At 42.4% G+C, this 23,164-nt stretch overlaps 1 long non-coding RNA gene and 1 pseudogene across 1 annotated transcript in view; one reads left to right on the top strand and one right to left on the bottom strand.

The window, feature by feature from the left end:
* Window positions 1-23,164, top strand: part of LOC134729251 (uncharacterized) — a 71,103-nt gene that overhangs the window by 44,465 nt on the left and 3,474 nt on the right. The window contains exons 7-8 of the long non-coding RNA XR_010110155.1: window positions 12,718-13,687; window positions 16,265-17,581. This is a non-coding gene — a long non-coding RNA (uncharacterized LOC134729251). The remainder of the gene's footprint in view (window positions 1-12,717; window positions 13,688-16,264; window positions 17,582-23,164) is intronic.
* LOC112437837 (U4 spliceosomal RNA) lies at window positions 16,195-16,260 on the bottom strand (annotated as a pseudogene).

The following is a 23,164-nucleotide window of genomic DNA, read 5'->3' as shown; positions in this document are numbered from 1 at the left end:
TTCCTTTTTGATGCTGTTATGGGGGACAGTTGAAGAGGAAATTCCCTGTAGTTCAACAGAATCTAGATTTATAGAGTAGTATGAAAATATTTGCCCTGTGTTTGAAACTGCTGAAGAGGGAAAAAGAAACGTTGTTTTCTATGGAATTATGAAAACAGAAACATTGATTGGTTTTGTTTGGGGTTTTTCACTCATTCAATGATAACTTGATGTTTTCTGGTGCTTGGAGAGGGCCAGGTTTCTAGCACTGGCAACTAGGAAAACTGTGCAGTTTGTTTCTTACACTTTCTGCTCCACCCTCTGCATCCCTCCTACCACGTCTTCCTTTTTCAATTCCCACCTGCAATAATCCCAGGCCCCACATCACCTCAGACTCTCCCAGGGAGGAAAACAATCTAGCATTAATTCACAGTAATTATGAAGAATTGATGAGTTGCAATCTTTTATAAATTGTTGTCTCTTTTTAAAAAATGCTGAAGATGAGTAATTCTCCTTAACCCAAATATATGATTATGCTCAAACGATGCAATTTTAGGCACTTGTGAGAGAAGTAAGTTTGGGCAGAATTTCAAGGCCTTTTTGTTGCCCTTCATGTCATATCACACAGGCAATGATGGGCTCTGTCTAAATATGAGGCTGATTCTGACTGTGCACATGGATTTTGCTTCAGAACGACCTCTTTACAGAGCTGAAACTATTCTAGGCACTTTGATCTCAAATATCTGTGGGAGCCTTTCTAGCAGACTGGAGGGACAGGTCCCAGAGCTTTGTTCCATAAAACAGATGAGGTCCTAAGGAATAGATTGTAGTCTAGAGCTTCTAAAAGATGGTCAGGATGCTGTCCTTTTCAGGGAAGGAAGAAAGAGAAATGCAATTCTCACTAATTAATTGCTCAATTACACCCAACCTAGGCAGCTCCTATCCACCTAGGTTCATCCTCACATGGTCCAATGTTCCCCAATGCAAAGGAGCATCTCTGAAAGGTAACCACAATGATGCTTTCCCCAATGCAAGTTTTCCCAATGCAATACAAGATTCTAGTAGGCTTAGGTTTACCTCTGTTTGAGCCACTGTGACCTGCAAATTTCAGTATTGGGAAAAATAAGAAACTGAAGGACATGGGAAAGGTGGAGTAGAAAATAGAAAATAGGGGCAAATTGGGTGGAAGGGAGGAGTCAGTTTTGGGGGGCAATGAAAAGGAATTGTAGAAAATAATCCTGGCCTCAGATGGCCTTTGTGAGGGAGTGGGAGCTGAGATCTCATAGGAAAGGTTGGGTCAGATGCCTGGACTTAGGACACCAGGTATTGAGAAGGGGTTCATACAACACCTACTCAGCTTCACCAAACAAGTCAAATAAAGGTGAGTCAAAGCCTTTTTTCCTTCCAGCTTCTAAATCACACTGTGAAACCCAGGAGGCAGAAGCCAATAAAATCTTAAAGACACCCAAGGTCAAGGCCTACTCATTTTAAGTGCTTCTTAGGGTGAATATTTTCTGCCACAAAGCAAAATGGATTTACATGTATCTCATTAAAACTGCAGGGGAGGAAGAACATGAAAAGTTGCCAAGGAGAAGGGATTGTAAATGGAATTAATAGTACAGAACTCATTAGGGCCCATTATTACTAATTTAAGATACATGAAATGTTAGTGATATTTTCTTTATTTAGCACGTAGCCTTTGTTGTTGGGTAGAGTGAACTTTATTAAGGCTTTCTTAGCTTCTCTTACAGTTCAGACCTGCCAACCCTATTTTCCCATAAGTTGGGAGTTTCACAAAGGAAAATTCTTCTATCATGAAGGGCTTTCAGGAACAGTCAAGAAGGTCCCTTGAATCTCAAATTCTGGGCTAACCCTTCTGCAAGGTGGACTGGGCAGCCCTAGTGTGTACATGTGGGGATAGCACCTGAATAGGAAGGCTTCATTGGGAGGGTGCAGCATGGAGGTGGTGGTGGGTAGATTGGGTGAAGAGTCAGTGTGTGATTCACAGAGGACCACCAGTAAGGAGTCTCATCTTCTACCTCCTCTCCTTTGCCTGGCTTTGGTGGCTGCCTGAAATGGTGCCATGGTACAGCCATCATTGGGTAAAGGCAGCATTATTTCCTTTCAGGTGGGAATATGCTTGAGAATGGAATAGATCACTCACATCTTCATGCCAGTGGAAACTCAATCTCTCAGAACCCAATGGCTCTATCTTAGAGAGCAGTTTTAAGTACTAAAGGAAGCTGGAAGAGTCCGGGATATCGGGTGCTGACCAAAAAGATTGGACCTGGATGGGGCAACATGAGAGCCCCAGGTACCTGGTGGGAAATGGGCTAAGGTTTTGAGGAAGGAGATGTGGCAAAGGGGAGGTTGAGGATGTTTGGGCTGAATGCAACCATCTCCAGGTCTCTGCTGTTTTCTCGAATTTGTTTTTCTTACAACAGAGTCAGGCCACGCTTTCAACATGTTTATAGGTTCTGGATGGGGATGCTACCCTCAAAGGCATGATCGAAGCCACAAACTTAAATGAGAAAGGCCATAGCATGAGAGCTTTTAGTTTCCAAACCTAGTCTCTGAATGTCAGGCCAGGAGGGGGCTGGAGATGTCCCGATTCTGTGTGTGCTTTCTGAGCAGGCTGGTGCACCAGGAACTGGGCGAGGCCCCGGGAATAGCAGGCTGCAGGTGGTATATGCTTTCAGTCCAGCTGCTCACCTTCCTTTCTTCTTGGTTGAGAGAACTAAGGCCCAGACAAGGAGGTGGTGTGCTGAAAGTCACACACCTTCTTTGAGGCAGAGAAGACACACTGGATGTTTGTATGACATCACAGCAACCTCCCCCAGTGTGGCCAAGTGGGAAGCTCTCTGAAGGGTAAAGTCTCTTTGAAATAGGGAGGTGAGGGCACCACAGCACAGAGTTTTATCCTCCTCTACAGCACGTGGAGACAAGGTCGAATAAGCCAAAGTCTACAGAGATGGAGCTCAGCAAATGTCCCAGTTGCCGGGGCACTCTTGCTTTGGGGCTGACAAGTAGGCCCTCTCTGTCTCCACCCAAAGACTCTCATTTGCTTAGCACTTGAAAAGGGGATCCCTGGCAGGGGGTGGTGAAGGGCAAATGAGTGTCTCCAAGCTCGGCTGGTGCCCTTTCCATTGCTGGGGAGAGTTTGGATTCTAATATTACTCTTATGGAACTACTCAGCAGATGTCCTGCACTGACAAACTCAGGGATCTCTGAAAATCAACCCTTATTCAGAATGGACTGCCACACATTGTCCCTCCATCTCAGGACTTCCCCTGGCTTTCTAGAGAGCACCTTATTATTGTTGTCCTATTTTACTGTCATTTTTACCTCCAAAGTATAGCTTTCGGTACATCAGTATATTCATTGCACCAAACCACTTGTAAATTCTCCAACTTTAGTGGAATTGTGAAAAGTCTTGAGGAAGTTTCATCCGGGTGTCTGTTGACATGTGACTCTACCCTCACTCTCTCTGTCACAGATCCACAAATGTTTGAGGACACTGGGACTCAGAGGCTGTCATGTGGCTAGTAAAATTGCCCTTGGGCAATTTTAAAATTCTCTCTGCATCTTAGTTTCCCCTTCTGTGAAAAGAGGAGGCTGGACTAGATAGGTTCTAAGCTTTCTTCCAGTTATAACTTAATCCACTGAAGTAGAAATGGCTGATCGGCCAGGAGAGGCATTTATAAAATCAAACGCATCAATAGCTAATCATTTCAAGCATGATGTCACGGAGAGAAAACGGAGACTTTTAAGTGTGGGAGTAGAGAGATTTGGGAGTGTGGAGCCCACACAGCCAGAAGGAAAGGACTTCTTTCCCTGAGTGTTACCCCGAGTGTGGGGTACCCTGCCAAATAGCTGTAGGCCACTCTGGGTTTTCCTGTGATGCCAGTTTCCCTTTCCTAATGTTCCAAGAAGAACATTTTCATGGAAGACAAATCACTGGTCCTTGACCCCTGTGACAGCAAATGGAGACTAATGAGAGGAGCCAGGACTTACGAGATGCTTTTATATTAATGCCTGTTGCTGCAAACCCTTTCCAGAAAGCTCCTTTGTGCTGCCCAGCTTTTGTTGGCTCCACTCTAGGGGCTGCAGATGGCAGGTGCTAGGCAGCAGTGCTTCCCTTGGGCAGGCATTTCTTCTCTGTCTATCTCCCTTCAGGGATGAGGCCTGAAATCCCCAGCCCAGGCTCTTTGCTATTACCTCACATTCAGAACAAAATCCCAATGTCACATCAGCATTTTTTTTCCAACACCATTCTCCTACGAAGGCTCACATGTGTGTGTCTGCAGCTTCCCTGTCACCTCTCCCGGCAACTTTCCTCCCTGATTCTTGACACTCGTCTCCCCATAGGACAGCATCTGACTCCAGGATGCTTCTTCTCCTCCCACCGCCCCAGCCCCAGGGGTAGCTGCTCTCATGATCTCCATTTTACAGATGGTTAGACAGACGCACAATTAGGTAGTGACCTGCCCAAGGACACACAGGTAGTAAGTGGTAAAGTCAGAACAGGAAAGCCAGGCAGTCCAGCTCCTGAGCCTGTGTTCTTGGCCATGCAGATTTCCTGCCTTTTTTTTTTTTTTTTTTTTTAACCTCCATAACCTTTCTGATTGCCAGTCACAATGTCCTGGTCCCCAAACAGGTCACTACCAGTGACCCTCTCTAACTTGTTGCTTTCAAACACTGCTCCTAGGATTTTAGAACTCTCAAATGCCTCTGGGCTTGAGAAATGTGGCCCAATTGCAATTCAAAGCAAGCCTCGCCACTTTTATGAAACTCCCTTTGCTACCCGAGCTATGAGCTACCAACACTGAGGCTCCATGGGGAAATGGAGCTGGTTTGGGTTCTTTTATTTGTTCCCCTCTGCACATATATGCAGTTGACTTTGGAGACCCCCTGCATGTTGCTTCTTTCTAAATCCACCACCAGGGACATGCCTCAAACCAGAGATGCTGTACGTCTGGGATGGTAGGGGGGCTTTCAGGAACCATTGTCCAGCAAACTGGCTGAAAAAGGGCTATGGTTGTTTACTGTACTCTATTGATCCAGTCTTAAATAAGATTTAGTCTTATTTGGTAGCTGAATCTGAGACTCAATGAGATTAAATATTTAAAAAAACCTTTGTATACTACAAAGTACTAGGCAAAATGTGCTTTGTTATAACTTACTAATATTCAACTTTCACCCAAAGTGGAATTGATTTTTTTTAATTTGTATTGTTGTGTGCTCCCTAACTAGGGGGAGATCCTGGCAGCCCCGAGGTCTCCAGGTCCCTGTATCTTGTGGGTCCTGCAGGGATGTCCTCTACAAAGGCTCCGTCCCTCCAGGCACATCTTGGGTGGAATAATAAAGCGTTTCCTCATGCTTCCCAACCCTACTGCCCAACTTGCATTTATTCCAAAGGCTGTCTTTACCTCAGCTTTGAAAATCTGCAACAGCCCTGCAGCTGGGAAGAGAGTATATCATTTGGCTTTTTGCCCAGAAAATAAGATGCTTCAAAAAGGTCATCCAAAAAAAAAAAAAAAGTCTCTTGGGGAAGAAAAGGAAAAAAACACCACTCTCTCAAGGTTAATTGAGTGGAAGGTGAACTTTCATCACAAGCCATCCCTTTGAGAAAGCTACACGTCCTCCAGTACGTGGAGAGGGTAATTCACTGGAGACATGGACTAGGCTGCAGTGTGAGAACACATTGCTCTCTTAGAGCTGGCCCCAATCCCTGAGCACTTGGAGAGAGTGTCTTCACCATGGAGGAGCAGATGGGAGGTGCAGACATGCAGCCACCTTACTGAGGAGCCCAGGCCTCTACAGGAACAGAGGTGTAAGGCTGGACTCCTGCCTTCAGGGAGCTTTTGCTGTTGTGGATGCAAGGAGACTAACAGCCAGCATAAAATGGATAAGAGGACAAACAGCATCCCCTGGGGGCACTGACTCTGCAGAGCTCTGGGTGCTTAGAATGAGCTGGGATGAATGGTCGCAGATGGTGCTGCTCTGAGTTATGAGAAGCCTGACTGGAGACTTAGCACTTCCTCTTCCTCTTCCTCTGCCTAGCCCTGTGGTTCTGAACAGGGGATGATTTTAGCCCCCAGGGGGCATTTGCCTATGTCTGGGGACACTTTTGATTGTCACAGCTGGGAGGGAGGTACTACCAGCACCCCTTAGGTAGAGGCCAGGGAGCTTCTAAACATTCTACAATGCACAGGTGAGCCCCCAGAGTAAAGAGTTACCCAAACCAAAATGTTAATAGTGCCCAAGTGAACACTATTAACTGGTCTAGAGCTAACTCCCAGCACCCTCATTCACAAGACTTCCTCTTTCCTTTACTTTAGGTGTGTGCTCAAAGCCCCCTTACCAGAAATCCCTTCACAACCATCTTACAATAAGAAAATACCCATTTCTCACTCCATCACTCTTTCTCCTATATCTTGCTTCAAGTTTTTCATAGCTTTTGTCTAATATACGTAAATGTATCTGTGTTCAACTGTTTATAGGATTGCTGCCTTCTTACACTAGAATGTAAGTTCCATGAGACCACAGACACTGTCACTTTTGTTCATTACTCTAGTCCCAATGTCTAAAACAGAAGATGCAGCAAATGCTCAATAGATTTTTTTTTACTTTATTATTATTATTATTATTATGCTTTAAGTTCTGGGGTACATGGCAGAATGTGCAGTTTTGTTACATAGGTATACACATGCCATGGTGGTTTGCTGCACCCATCAACCCGTCACCTACATTAGTTATTTCTCCTAATGCTATCCTTCCCCTAGCCCCCCACCCCCTGACAGGTCCTGGTGTGTGGTGTTCCCCTCCCTGTGTCCATGTGTTCTCATTGTTCAACTCCCACTTGTGAGTGAGAACATGTGGTGTTTGGTTTTCTGTTCCTGTGTTGTTTGCTGAGAATGATGGTTTCCAGCTTCCTCCATGTCCCTGTGAAGGACATGAACTCATCCTACTTTATGGCTGCATAGTATTCCATGGTGTATATGTGCCACATTTTCTTTCTCCAGTCTATTGTGGATGGACATTTGGGCTGGTTCCAAGTCTTTGTTATTGTGAATAGTGCTGCAATAAACATGTGTGTACATGTGTCTTTATAGTAGAATGATTTATAATCCTTTGGGTATATACCCAGTTATGGGATTGCTGGGTCAAATCAATATTGTGAAAATGGCTGTACTGCCCATAGTAATTTACAGATTCAATTCTATCCCCATTAAGCTACCATTGACCTTTTTCACAGAATTGGGAAAAACTACTTTAAACTTCATATGGAACCAAAAAAGAGCCTGCACTGCCAAGATAATCCTAAGCAAAAGGATCAAAGCTGGAGGCATCACGCTACCTGACTTCAAACTATACTACAAGGCTACAGTAACCAAAACAGCATGGTACTGGTACCAAAACAGATATATAGACCAATGGAACACAACAGAGGCCTCAGAAATAACGCCACACATCTATAACCACCTGCTCTTTGACAAACTTGACAAAAACAAGAAATGGGGAAAGGATTCCCTATTTAATAAATGGCATTGGGAAAACTGGCTAGCCATATGCAGAAAACTGAAACTGGACCCCTTCCATACACCTTATACAAAAATTAACTCAAGGTGGATTAAAGACTTAAATGTAAGACCTAAAACCATAAAAATCCTCTAAGAAAACCTAGGCAATACCATTCAGGACATAGGCATGGGAAAAGACTTCATGTCTAAAATACCAAAAGCAATGGGAACAAAAGCCAAATTGACAAATGGGATCTAATTAAACTAAAGAGCTTTTGCATAGCAAAAGAAACTATCAGCAGAGTGAACAGGCAACCTACAGAATGGGAGGAAAATTTTTGCAATCTATCCATCTGACAAAGGGCTAATATCCAGAATCTACAAAGAATTTAAACAAATTTACAAGAAAAAGACATTTCTTAAGTTAGTCAATGAATGGATGCTAGCCCCAGACAGCTCTGTGAACCTGGATTGGTCACTTAACTAGTCTAACATGCATTCAGATCCTCATGTTAAAAAAAAGGAAGTTGAGGATTAGAATGTTTCATTGTGGATTCCCCACCCTTCCCCAGCTCTAAGCTTCTTTGATTCTACAAGAAAGCAGAACTTGGGCTGGGTACAGTGGCTCACACCTATAATCCCAGCACTATGGGAGGCCGAGGTGGGTGGATCATGAAGTCTGGAGTTGGAGACCAGCCTGGCCAACATGGTGAAACCCTGTCTCTACTAAAAATACAAAAATTAGCTGGGCCTGGTGGCATGCGCCTGTAATCCCAGCTACTCGGGAGGCTGAGGCAGAAGAATCGCTTGAACCCGGGAGGCAGAGGTTGCAGTGAGCCGAGATCATGCCACTGCACTGCAGCCTGGGTGACAGAGTGAGACTCTGTCTCAAAAAAAGAAAAAAAAAAAAAAAACAGAAAAGAAAAAAGAAAGCGGAACTTGCTATGGGAATTTTGGTTGAGGGAGAGGGCAGGTTTCAGTAAGGGAGGCACTGTGAATGCAAGATGTGCATGTTTGAGTCCCTACCTCATGTGGATGCAGTGAGTGGCAGCTATTGTTATCTATGCAGAATGACACTAGCCTTAGGCACAAAGTTTACAGGATCACAAAAATACTCAAGAATTACAAATAATATTTTAATACAATATTTAAAAATGAAAGTTAATGCAAAAATCTATAATAAATGAAACACCAAAATGTTAAAGACAGGATTGTATTACTGGTTTTTCCTTTTGCTATGGGCTCCAATCTGGCTCAACACAGCACTGCTACTGATCCTGTCTTTATTTAAACATTTTGATACTTTGCTTATCATAAATTTTTGACATTAATTTTTGATTTTAAAAATGCCCTGAAAGCTGATTTGTCCTGATTACTGAGATTTTTGTCACCTCTGTCAATTTTGTGCCCAGAGTGAGTGCCTCACTTGGTTTGCCCTAGTTCCTGCTCTCAGCCAGGGGATGCCGGAGAGCAATGGGCACAGCTAAAGGCAGAGGGGAGCCTCCTGCCATTCATCCCTAGGGAAGAAAAATGGTGAGAGTTTTGGGGACAGCTAGTGGGACCTTGGAATTTGAGGGCTGGGCTTCCCAGGCAGAATGAAGCTGAGTAGGTGGGTCTGAATTTCCAAGTGAAAAAGCAGAAGACATCCTCAAGGCTAGAGGAGATCTAGGTCCTGGTTTGACTGGGACATTCCTGGTTGCACCAGTTGTCTCAAGGCAGTTATTAACAGTGCCTCATCTTGCTCTCTAAGATGTCTGGGGTTGAACACTAAGTATATGGTCACCCTGGGCCAGGCTGCTGTCTAAGCAATTGCTGCAGTGGGCCACTCCTGAGCACTACAAAGGAGAAAGATATTGCCCTTCACTTGAGTTCTAATCTCTGTGGATCTCTAGTGCTGCTGAAGAATGCCTCAAACACCACTTTCGACCTCAGCTAAGCTTCATAGCGCTTAGCCTTTGCCGTGTAGCTATTTTTTATGTGTCTGACCTTACCCTTGTCTTGCTAGAGTCTTAGCCCCTCATGGCTTTGACTTGTGACCTACTGCCAGCTCCACAGAGTGACTGTCCCAGGAGCCACACTCACAAAGAAGCATTTTTGTGAGTGCATGGCGTTTTTCTAGTCCATGGTGTTGGAGAGAGAAATGTAAATGACAAGAAAAATAATAAACACGTAAAATTAATGTCAGACTTTTTAAAGGCCTAATTTCTATGGCATTCACCTAATGTTAGAGTCCTTCTTTGTTGCATTGTTTCCCCTGAACCTAAAATGTAGATATTGGCTAAAATGTCACATACCCAGTAAGAAATACTAAATTCCATCTCACTCACACACAAACAATGGATGAAGGACATAGTATGTAAAGTCAAGTGGTAATAAGTACTGAAACCAAAGGGATGTGCACTCTTGGATGATTGGCAATAATGCACTTTAAAAAAATTCACTTGTGTTTCATTATCCTTGTATTTTGGGTTGTTAGTACCCCAAGTGCTGGGTTTCATATTTTACAGGCACTGTCCTGTTAGTAAATGGCAGACCTGGGATTCAAATGCAGGCATCTCTGAGTCCAAGCTTTTGGCTAAACTTCTACAGTGTCTTGCCTCTCGTCCAGGATCAAATCAGAACTTGAGAGTGTCTCTTACACACACATCGCGTCCTCTGTCAAAGGGACATGTGACCAGATATCCCCCCAGCTGTCCCCACTCTTGAGTACCCCCCCATATTTTTGATTTGAAAAATATTGCATTGAAAGATGATTTGTCTTGATTACTGAGCTTTTTGTCATCTCTGTCAATTTTGTGATTAACTAAGGTTCTGATTAACCATGTTCTGGTTAACTGAGGTTTGACTTGCAGAAAGGGCAAACAGATAAATTGGGAAGCAATCATTAACCGAACCCATAATATGATCTTTCAAAACAGAATGTACTTGGTCTTTTGAATAGTTTGTTGCTGAACCATAATTCTTAAAATTCTCAGATAGGAAAGGAATTTAGGAGTCATCTGGTGTAAATATCTTTGACTATTGAGTTGAGATGCCAAGAAATTTAAAGAAAAATGGTTCATTGGAGTGCAATTGCAGGCATAGATAAACTGTCTCTAAGATGTAATGTGAACGTGAATAGGAGAAAAGGGAGCTTATTAGCCTCAATTTAATTTTTTTTATTTATTTTAAGTTGGGCTTTTATATTCAATTTTGGGAATAAGAAAATTTCATACAATGAAATTTCTTCCCCTCTTTTAAATAAACCAAATCCTACCCATTCTTCAAATTCTAATTTAATTCTAAGCTTTTTCATGGAACTCTCCCAAGGATCAGATAGTTATTTTTCCTTCCTTTGAATTTGTATTTTTCTTAGTCTTCACTATGGCACTTAGCATTTAATTGTTGAATTGCTTTCTGATACTTTTATTCTTCCATATTGAATGCATTAAGAATGCAGGAAGTGTATCTTCAACTTCTTGCTCCCCGAGAACCCCCTCTCTTAGGGACAGGCTTTCAGCAAGTTCTTTCAGGGCCCTGCCTATTTTCAACTGGGCATTCAGTTGAAAATCCCTGAAGGGGTCAGGGTTAGTTGACTGGACCATTCAACTAACTTACAGCTGCCAATATTGACCTCTCTGTGCTTGAAGGCTCTTTTTCTTCAGCATCAATTGTGGAAAGCTTACTGTTTTTATATATGGCAGGCCAAAACTTCAAGGAATTATTACCCCTCAGGAGCAGTCCTCAAACCAATGGCTCTCGGGAGCTGGTGTATAAACACCGTGGCTCCCTCGTCCTTTGAAGTGGTTGAGCCATGTGTTTTGCACAATTTCCCAGAGCTTCTCCAAGAGTTAAGGCTCCAATGGCCCACAGTAGCAGCTGGCTAAATGATGGACCCTTTATTCTCTGCCTTTTCTCCTCATACTACTTTCCCCATTTGTCTCCTGGTGTTACCTGCAATTCTTGACTGAATGGTTTGCACTCAAATCCTTTATCTTCAGGGTCAGCTTCTGGGGTAACTCAAACTAAGACAAGCACAGAGGCTACAGTTAATATTCACTTGTTGATCAGATAATTAATAGACTGTCAGAGTGTAACCTTGCAGATATGGGGATTGTGCATTCTGTATTCAGAGGGCATGATGTTATCCCCTGCAGTGGTACTCATTTAATTCTAGTTGAATGGAACAACAATGATGGTCAAGGGTCCCACCCTAAGTTCATCTGGTTCTGTTCACTAATCTGTATTTGTGATCTATTACTGACTCTGGTAAGCAGTGGAGAGCCAAGGGGAATTATGTCAAACCCCTATAACCCCTCTCCCATCCCTGCTGCTACCAGCTGTATATAATTCTCAAGTTGTATTGTCTTCAGAGTGATTACCTCCTGACAAGGCCAAGAAGAAATGTTGACCTTGGGTTAAGACTAAACCAAAGGCCCCTTCCCTTTAGAAGCCTAAAAGGATGGGAAAATTCACACCAGCAAGATGTTTCCTAACAGGGCCATGTCAAATTTATAGATAAATAAAATATCAAAGATCAAATGAGGCTAGATCAGCTGTTTGGACCTCTCCCCAACCAAGCAGAGAATGTGCTGTCTGACTCTGTCTTGGACTGATTTCCAGTTTTGTGATTCACAGCTGCAGCCAGGCAGAGCACATCCAATAATGCTATTTGTTTTCCACTTTTTAAAAAAGGCTGGGGAAATATATAAATGGTTCATAGAAGAAGCGGGCATTAGCAGACAGTCTGACCATAGTGAGACAGGCAGATGGTTCATGGGACCGATGCCAGCTGGGTGTTTCTGTAAGTGATCGTGTATCTCTTCTCTGTGTCCCAGCTCTCAGCTTGATTAAGAGGTCAGAAGGAGGCTTCTGCAGCACGAGGCTGGAGCACACATGATCTATGACCAATCTGTTGGTCGCCTAGAAACAGCTCTCTAAAAAGGCCCAAAGACAGTTCAATTTATAAGCCCACACGTTTTGGGCCTAGTAGTGCTGGCTGCTATTAAAACTAAGTTTGATTCTTGGGGTTTGTTTTCCTGAATGCCACTCAGCCCCTTTAACTTTTACTCCCCATCAACTCCTTCTCTTCTTAATATGATGGTATCATTTGGTAAGTGGAAACACCCTTCAGATGGGATTCTGGGAAGTGAGTGAAGCAAGCAGGCAGTTAGGAGAAAGAAGGGGTCAGGGAAAACTGGGTGAGGTCTGATTTTCCCTTTCTGCACTTGCTGAGTCCTGACTGGGTGCCCAGCACTGGGGGAAGATGTAGGAAAAGGAGACTCCATCATCTTTCCCCGGGCGCAGGAAGTTTATGTGTATGAGGCAGAGTAACCCAAGGATGCCAAGGATCCAAATGAGAGGTATGAACAATGTGTTTTGGAAATGGTCAGAATTGGGGTCAGGAGAAGGCTTCAGAGAGGAGGTGGAATGTGGGATAGGTGAGATTCTCATAGATGAAGAAGTGGGATTTGCAGAATTGCCCCTCACCCTCCACTAACCTTTGGAAAGTCTCAATCTATATGCTCTTTCATAGTCTTTATCCTTGTTTGTCTGAAGAGCACAGGATGGAGAACTGTCCAGACAAAGGACTCAAAGAAAAAAGATGCTCAGGCAATATACTGCAGGGCAGATGAAGCACTGGCCTGCCTGGAATGGGCTTTGAGGCTTTGCTCATTGATTTGCCAGTTAAATCCCACTCTTGAGTGATTCTCACAGCTGACCTGAATGCCCTTTGGGATGGCCACCTGCTGGCTGCACCTTCCTCTGCTTATGTCCGCTCCACAGGCCCATCTGCTCTGTTACAGATTCCGGTCAGTGATCCTGGACTGAAATTTTACCCTCTCTCCTGATCAGAAAGGAAAGTGATTGTGCTTTCCAACTATAAATCTATTTAGTAAATATTTACTGGGTACCTACTTTTAGCAAGGCACCAGGGTAAAAATGTTTGAAGATCTAAAAATCTGCAAATACAGTCTGTCTCTTTCCTCAAAGAATTTGCAGTCTCTTCATGGAGTTGAGTTAAAAATAAATACATGAATGAAGATGCTGCAAGCCAGTGAGATATGCACCCAGAGAGGAGTAAGCAATGAGGTGGGAGTTAGAGGGAGGAGCTGTCACTTCTGGATGGAGGGACAAGGGCAGGTTTTTTGGGGAAGAGTGCGCAGAGCAACAGGACTTGAAATTGAGGGAAGGCAGAGCTCTAGGTTTTTTCTTTCTTTTTTTTTTTTTTATTATACTTTAAGTTTTAGGGTACATGTGCACATTGTGCAGGTTAGTTACATATGTATACATGTGCCATGCTGGTGCACTGCACCCACTAACTCGTCATCTAGCATTAGGTATATCTCCCAATGCTATCCCTCACCCCTACCCCCTCCCCACCAAAGTCCCCAGAGTGTGATATTCCCCTTCCTGTGTCCATGTGATCTCATTGTTCAATTCCCACCTATGAGTGAGAATATGCGGTGTTTGGTTTTTTGTTCTTGCGATAGTTTACTGAGAATGATAGTTTCCAGTTTCATCCATGTCCCTACAAAGGACATGAACTCATCATTTTTTATGGCTGCATAGTATTCCATGGTGTATATGTGCCACATTTTCTTAATCCAGTCTATCATTGTTGGACATTTGGGTTGGTTCCAAGTCTTTGCTATTGTGAATAATGCCGCAATAAACATACATGTGCATGTGTCTTTATAGCAGCATGATTTATAGTCCTTTGGGTATATACCCAGTAATGGGATGGCTGGGTCAAATGGTATTTCTAGTTCTAGATCCCTGAGGAATCGCCACACTGACTTCCACAATGGTTGAACTAGTTTACAGTCCCACCAACAGTGTAAAAGTGTTCCTATTTCTCCACATCCTCTCCAGCACCTGTTGTTTCCTGACTTTTTAATGATTGCCATTCTAACTGGTGTGAGATGATATCTCATAGTGGTTTTGATTTGCATTTCTCTGATGGCCAGTGATGATGAGCATTTTTTCATGTGTGTTTTGGCTGCATAAATGTCTTCTTTTGAGAAGTGCCTGTTCATGTCCCTCGCCCACTTTTTGATGGGGTTGTTTGTTTTTTTCTTGTAAATTTGTTTGAGTTCATTGTAGATTCTGGATATTAGCCCTTTGTCAGATGAGTAGGTTGTGAAAATTTTCTCCCATGTTGTAGGTTGCCTGTTCACTCTGATGGTAGTTTCTTTTGCTGTGCAGAAGCTCTTTAGTTTAATTAGATCCCATTTGTCAATTTTGGCTTTTGTTGCCATTGCTTTTGGTGTTTTGGACATGAAGTCCTTGCCCACGCCTATGTCCTGAATGGTAATGCCTAGGTTTTCTTCTAGGGTTTTTATGGTTTTAGGTCTAACGTTTAAATCTTTAATCCATCTTGAATTGATTTTTGTATAAGGTGTAAGGAAGGGATCCAGTTTCAGCTTTCTACATATGGCTAGCCAGTTTTCCCAGCACCGTTTATTAAATAGGGAATCCTTTCCCCATTGCTTGTTTTTCTCAGGTTTGTCAAAGATCAGATAGTTGTAGGTAAGTGGCGTTATTTCTGAGGGCTCTGTTCTGTTCCATTGATCTATATCTCTGTTTTGGTAACAGTACCATGCTGTTTTGGTTACTGTAGCCTTGTAGTATAGTTTGAAGTCAGGTAGTGTGATGCCTCCAGCTTTGTTCTTTTGGCTTAGGATTGACTTGGCGATGCGGGCTCTTTGTTGGTTCCATATGAACTTTAAAGTAGTTTTTTCCAATTCTGTGAAGAAAGTCATTGGTAGCTTGATGGGGATGGCATTGAATCTGTAAATTACCTTGGGCAGTATGGCCATTTTCACGATATTGATTCTTCCTACCCATGAGCATGGAATGTTCTTCCATTTGTTTGTATCCTCTTTTATTTCATTGAGCAGTGGTTTGTAGTTCTCCTTGAAGAGGTCCTTCACATCCCTTGTAAGTTGGATTTCTAGGTATTTTATTCTCTTTGAAGCAATTGTGAATGGGAGTTCACTCATGATTTGGCTCTCTGTTTGTCTGTTGTTGGTGTATAGGAATGCTTGTGATTTTTGTACATTGATTTTGTATCCTGAGACTTTGCTGAATTTGCTTATCAGCCTAAGGAGATTTTGGGCTGAGACGATGGGGTTTTCTAGATAAACAATCATGTCGTCTGCAAACAGGGACAATTTGACTTCCTCTTTTCCTAATTGAATACCCTTTATTTCCTTCTCCTGCCTGATTGCCCTGGCCAGAACTTCCAACACTATGTTGAATAGGAGCGGTGAGAGAGGGCATCCCTGTCTTGTGCCAGTTTTCAAAGGGAATGCTTCCAGTTTTTGCCCATTCAGTATGATATTGGCTGTGGGTTTGTCATAGATAGCTCTTATTATTTTGAAATACGTCCCATCAATACCTAATTTATTGAGAGTTTTTAGCATGAAGGGTTGTTGAATTTTGTCAAAGGCTTTTTCTGCATCTATTGAGATAATCATGTGGTTTTTGTCTTTGGCTCTGTTTATATGCTGGATTACATTTATTGATTTCCGTATATTGAACCAGCCTTGCATCCCAGGGATGAAGCCCACTTGATCATGGTGGATAAGCTTTTTGATGTGCTGCTGGATTCGGTTTGCCAGTATTTTATTGAGGATTTTTGCATCAATGTTCATCAAGGATATTGGTCTAAAATTCTCTTTTTTGGTTGTGTCTCTGCCCGGCTTTGGTCAATTAGCAATAATCGCACCTCGGATAGACCTCATTGGCTACGATACTGCCACTGCGCAAAGCTCTAGGTTTTATCTAAAATTCTGCATGTGGAGTGGCAGTTAGTAGAAGCTGATTCTCATGTCATTTCTTTCTCAAATCATTTCATGTGTTTTCATTACTGAAAACAACCCATCTAAAGGCCATGATAACTTCTGGAAAAAGTCCATGCTAGTTTCTGGTTTACCTAGAGCTCTCCCAGTTTACATATTATTAATAAACCTTCTTTCATTGTACAAACTGTCATGGTTTGAGAAATGAATTATATAGGCATCTTAATTCTTGATAATGCTTTCAGCAGCCTTTCAGAAATTCTAAGGTCACAATGTTGGATTAGCTGTTTAAGCTGCAAGCAACATGGTAGATTTTGGGAAGGGATGTAAGCTTGAACCAAGAAATCCCCTTTATTTTGCTTCTAAATCAACATATACAAATCAACAAAAAGAAAAAGCCAAGGCACCCTTTTTGCCTAGAATAGAAGCAGGTGGGTGTGCCAGTCATACACTCATTGCTGAGGTATGCTGATAACACAGCAATGATCATGGATAATCTATTAACACACTTGAGCCATACTCAGTCTTGTTTTGCAGATAAACATAGTCTGTGATTATTTTACAACACTGTTAAGGTGCGGAGGGTTGTCCCTCATTTATTACTTGACTAATAAATACTTTAATTACACTTAATAAATAATGTAAGCAGGGCTCACTGAAGTGGTAATTCTTTAAATTAATTATTAACTGCATGCAAAAGGCTGCACTGCCAGTACCACTAAAAGAAAATTCAGGCTTTAGTCTAGTGATTATTCATTATCTGGTATAAAGGCTCCATTTGCATATTATTAGGGAAATAAACTTCGGCCTCCTTGGCAATACAGATAGATCTCAAAGTCCATGCATTATGAATCTCCAAATACTAAAGCAATGATAAACAATATGTAATAAAATCCTCAGTTTATAGCTTTATAGCAGCTGGTTTTTGATTTTTCAAATATATTACAATGATAAAGTGACCAGTTAATATATAAGCTCTTTGTGAAAGGTGGTGCCTACAGATGGTCGACTGATAGGAAACAGTAAATGTGCAAACTGCTCATTTCCCTTGAGATTGGAGTCATAAAGTGATCTCAGTAAGATATGAGAAGAAAATATCCATTTAACCCCTTTCTCTGCAGCAACCCAAACATGGTAGTGCACTGAATTGTTTTATATGTGTCTGTTTCTCCTCTCCTCTCTGGCTTCACATCTTCACTTTGGAAAAGTGAAAGCGGAATACCTGGTTATCCGGAGGTCACTGTCTCCACACAGACTGGTATCCCTGATGCTAGCTTGGGGCAAAGAAGCCAGGTAAGGTTGTCATCAAAAGAGAAAGATGATTTCTAAAACCAGCAAAAGGCTAGAATTTGTGTGCCCTTGCATTTTCTAGCTTGATACTCCCTCCTTGAGTCTGGGCAGCTCCCAGGGGAGGTGACTGACTACCCCCACCCCCCATCCCTCCCACCAGGAGCTATGGCCAAAGAACAAGCACATGAAGCAGCCTCCCAATATCCCAAACTAGAAAGTGCTGAGACCAAATCAATGAATCAAAAACAGGTTTCCAGAGGAGAATGAGTCTCTCTTCCTCTGCTTCTTTTAGGACAAAGTGGAGGTGGGGATGAGAAGCCGGGGGGGAGGGGGAGAGGGAAGGAGATAGGAAGCTGAGGGCTCGTGAAAATGCTGACAGTCACAAGAAAGCAGGAATGACCTCTCTTCCAATTTCCTATTCTGTCCTATTCATCTTGCTGAGCCCCATTTTGGGACTACTTCTTTCCAGTGGTCTTCCCTAACCCCCTATTCATTTCAGTAGTCACCTATAGTATGGACCAGTCAATACTGCACAGACCTGTGCGAGGTGGGGAAAGGGCTGCAAGAAGATGAGTTGTGTCCTTTTAAGTGGACATTTTGGGAGCTGAAGCTATTTCAATAATGCTGATACTACTCCAAATAGTATTGATAGATAGATCTGCTTTTCATGTTTGTATTGGTCAGCTTGGGCAGCTATAACAAATATCATCAATTGGATGACTTAAACAAAAGACAGTTTCTCTCACAGTTCTGGTGGCTGGAAGTCTAAGACAAGGGTGCCAACATTGTTGGGTCTTTGGTGAGGGCTTTCTTCCTGGCTTGCAGACAGCTACTTTCTCACTGTGTTCTTATGTGGTGGAAAGAGAGAGCTCTGGCCTTTTTCTCTTCTTATAAGGGCACTAATCCCATCATGGGGGCTCCACCCTAATGACCACATCTTAACCTAATCACCTCACAAGAGCCCCGAATCCAAAACCCATCATATATGGGGTTAGGGCTTCAACATATGAATGAGGAGGGCACAAACATTCTATCCATAACAATGATCTTCTGAACATATTCAATGAGAGAACAATTATATTAACAATAATCACACTCTTTAACTGAGCGTGAACCCTGTGTGCCAGGGGTTTCACTTACATTATCTCATATTATCCCCATGGTGACAGCAAGAGGTAAATATCATTAATCCTTTATAATGGAGAACACTAAGATTTTGGAGAAAATTATATAGCCTAAGTTAGAACCCAGTGACTCCAAAGCCAAGGCTTTAATGTCTTTGCTTACTGCTCTGCCTTCTGAAGGTAGAATAATCAGTGGTTATTTCCCAAAAGAACCACTTTCCTGAAAGTGTTCCTTTCCACGTGTCACTAATGTGGCTTCTCTAGGCATTTTCTTTAGTTCAAAGAGAATTCTAAGAGTAGGAATTTTAGGCACACTACAGGTTAGTGGGATAATATTTGGGAGGGAAGGGCCTCATCTGCCTCTTGATATCATGCCATAAAGGCAACTGCCTACTCCATCTGTGATATCTGCATAGGGCCAACTCTATTCTCATCTAACCTAATCTGTAGCTTGTTGGGCCACTAACTTCAATTAATGTTTGCACATATTACTCATTCAATCTTTCAATCATTCCTATGAGCTAGGTTGGTATTCTTATTATTCTTGTTTTAAAGATGAGAAAACAAGCAGAGAGAGATTGGGCAATCTCCCCAAGTTTACACAGCAAGTAAAGAAAAGACCACCACAGACTCAAATGTAGACATCTTTGTTTTTATCACTAAAGAATAAACAGTTGGATCCTCCATCACAAATGTCTCTTACGTCCTATCAAAAATGGTGTCAGGCCAGGCTTGGTGGCTCACGCCTGTAATCCCAGCACTTTGGAAGGCTGAGGCAGGCAGATCACGAGGTCAGGAGTTCGAGATCTGCCTGGCCAACATAGTGAAACCCCATATCTACTAAAAATATAAAAATTAGCCAGGCATGGTGGTGCATGCCTGTAGTCCCAGCTACTTGGGAGGCTGAGGCAAGAGAATTGCTTGAACCTGGGAGGCGGAGGTTTCAGTGAGCCAACGTTGTGCCACTGCACTTCAGCCTGGGGAACAGAGCAAGACTCCGTCTTAAAAAAAAAAAAAGCATGTCAATTTGCCACAAAGAGTTAAACATCTGCACATTTACTCCCTTACCTACAAGATTCCCATCATCCATTTGTTTTGCATTCCTTCATAGTTCCATTCACTCATTAATTCATTTAACAAATATTTTCGAAGCACATTACTTGGTACCAGTCACTGTATTAGATACTGGCTATCAAATCCAAATTTACAAAAGGAAATTGAACCAATGGGCTATTAGCTGAATTGACAACGTGATCTAATGACTTTGATGTTGGTAGAGACCTCTCCACTTTCTCCACCTCTCATAGGCTCCCAGAGAGAAGTAGCTTTAAAAAGAGCTGTCGATGCACACCTACCTGTGCGGCTCGCCACTGGCTCCCACTTTTAAAGAGATGATGGCATGATTTCTGATTACAGCCATTAGATAAAATGAAATAGAGAAAGCTGGCTCACCAGTTTCATCCTGCTTAATCAAATAGCCTAATTCATCATATTCACTCACATGATAGTGCCTTTCCACACTTAAAGACAGGCATGCACAAGCCCAGTTCAGGTTTCCATCCAACGGCAACTCACTCCTTTTTAAATATGGACAGATCATCTTTTCTTCTTTATTTTCCCCCTTCTGAAAACCTGTTTCAGATCCAGCCAGGAAGAAACCTATGCTGGGGATAGCATTATCCTTCATGACAGAATTCAGCAGAATTTCTTTCTTACTGACTTTGGGGCTGGAGTGGGGTCTGAGCCAGGATCAGAATATCAAAGTATGTCAGAACTGGCAGGGTCCACAGGGAGAAGTTAGTCCATCCACTCACTTTACAGATAAGAAAACCTACAAGATTGCCACAAAGCAGGAGCAGAGCTTCAGCTTCCAGACTCCCTAGCCAGAGCTCTCAACTTGTCTTATCTCTAGGATTGCTGTTAGCACCTCAGAAAACCTTAGAACAGGGCTTCCAGTTGGTTCTTCAGTACACGCACAAAAGCCTGCCTTCAGATACATTGCTGACGGTTCCACAGAGGATCAAAACTTTATGATAGAAACAAATTTGCAGCATTGGTAATGGTTACTCTACTGTGCTTCCATTTCTTCTCCCTTGTCCTCTTTACTTTTTCCAGGGACCCACTCTCCATGTGTGTTTCCAGGAATTTTGTACTGCTAATTGCACCTGTTTTCTCTCCCTAAGGCCTGGATTATGGAAAAGACTACTCTGGATAGACTTCTTTCTCCTTCCCTTTCAAAGAGCCTCTGCGCCCAGCTGACTATTATTATTTCAAATGAAGAGAGGGAATGCCTTACACCCTTATTCAAAATGAGATCTGAATGACTGATGTAGGGTCTCAGAAAAACATACCCCAAAACAAATGCCTCAGAAGCAAAAGTCTTTCTCTGACCTGCCCTCTTCTCTCTGCCTCTCATTCTTCCCAAGGCTAGCCATAGAAACTAGAACCCCTCTGCCCTACAGAAGATCATAGAAACTAGAACTCCGTTTCCCCCAATCCGGCCATAAAACCTACAAAGATTACTCTAACTCTTCCCCCTACCCCCACTGCCTTTCTGTCTAAATCAAGATGGCCATCAAGAAATTATCTGACCTATCTTCTTTGACTGTAGGTCATAAGACCCCCATTCCAGAGACAGTTCTGCCACACATCCGTGGAAAGATTGTGTGTTCAAAGAGGCCAAGAAGAATCTAGACAGACAGGCCTTACTGGGCATCCCCAATCAGTCCATTAGCATTAGATGATGCCTTTTTTTGTCCAATTGTATTTCTACATAGTTATCCTTACTTTGCTGAACCTAAGCATAAAAATAGACAGTTTTCCCTGCATCTTTGGGTCTTCAATTTGAAAGCTCACAAGTCATGGAAAACTATGATCACACACATTTATATGCCTCTTCTCCTATTAGTTTGCCTCTTGTCAGTGATTTTCAGTGAATCTTCAGAAAGTAAACCTTCACCTTCCCCTTCCCCTTCAGTGAACCTACACTGCCAACTAATATACTGGGGAAACTGTTAATTTGAAACAAGGATAAATCTCATGGTTAAATTTCAGTGGATTTAGACTTTGGAGCAAGGAGACTTTCCCAAATAGTTTTCAAAACATGCACATATAAAACCATACATATGTGCACAGCTGGCCCACATACTGTCATTGTGTGGACACAGTCTAAAAGCTTCAACAACCTAGCACCTGCCAATCCCCATGCACACACACATCCTGGGCAACCTAGACAATATGGTTGATGTATACGGGAGGGAATTTTTTTCTAGCTACCTGACTTAGTTAAAGATAAATCTTTAGTAAATGAAGGCTTAGCAAACAATAACAATAGTGATAGTAGCTTCCTTTATGGAACACTTAATTTGTAATTAAGCTTTATATACATCTCACTTTTTTTCTGACAAGCCTTTTATGAATTGATTGTATCTTCCCAAAATTCATATGTTGAAGTCCTAACCCTTAATATATTAGAGTATAATCTTATTTGGAAATAAGTTTATCCCAGATGTAATGAGTTAAGATAAGGTTATAATGGAGTAGGGTGGGCTCCTAATCCAACATAACCTGTGTCTTAATAAAAAGAGGAAATTTGGATATAGAGACATACATAAAGGGAGAATACTGTGTGAGGATGAAGGCAGAGATCTGAGTGATGCCTTGACATGCCAACGAAAGTCAAAGATTGCCAGCAAACCACCAGAAGCAAGAGGAGAGGCATGGAACAGAATCTTCCTCACAGTCTCAGAAGGAATGAACTCTATCAACACCTTGATCTCTGACTTCTGGACACCAGAAGTGTGAGACAATAAATTTCTGTTATTTAAGCCACCCAGTTTGCGGCACTTTGTTATGGCAGTGCTAGCATACTACCACAAAGCCTTTGAATAGTCTTATCCTCATTTTATCAACAAGGAAACTGAGGCTCAGATCAGTTAAATAACCTGCCCAAGACCACATAGCAGGTAAGGAGCAAAGCCAGTATTCCAACTTGGATCTGCATGCTCTGCTCCTTCTCAGGTACTGGGAAATTGTGCTGGTAAAAGCTAGGAAAGGCTAGTTTTTCCTCCACAACAAGCCAGATATGATACATCTTCCTTGTCAGCCTGGAATAGGACAGCCAGTTCTCCCAGGTCACACTCCCATCACTAATAGCACTCCGGGGTCTGTTGTCTACTTTTTTCATGTTTCTCCTTGTTCAGCAATTAACAGAATCCCAAATCAAATGCCAAGGGATGACATTAGAAAATAAAGTTTCCCTCTTCAATCTTCTCATTTCATTTCTTTAGCCCTGAAAATGCACTGGAGGCCCCCAAATGCAGTGCATGCTTCATATTGTTTCTGAGAGAGCAAATTCCTAAATTCATCAGGGGTGGGAAGGAAAGCCAAGATTAAACCTAAAATGCTTCCTCATTCCTGGTTTCTGTGGCCAGAGTACCTCCTTGCCCTCTGGCATCCATCC

Source organism: Pan paniscus, chromosome 17 (genome assembly GCF_029289425.2).
Source record: "Pan paniscus chromosome 17, NHGRI_mPanPan1-v2.0_pri, whole genome shotgun sequence".
Lineage (NCBI taxonomy): Eukaryota > Metazoa > Chordata > Mammalia > Primates > Hominidae > Pan > Pan paniscus.
Note: the sequence above shows the minus strand (reverse complement) of the source record. Positions and strands in the feature narration are given on the sequence as shown.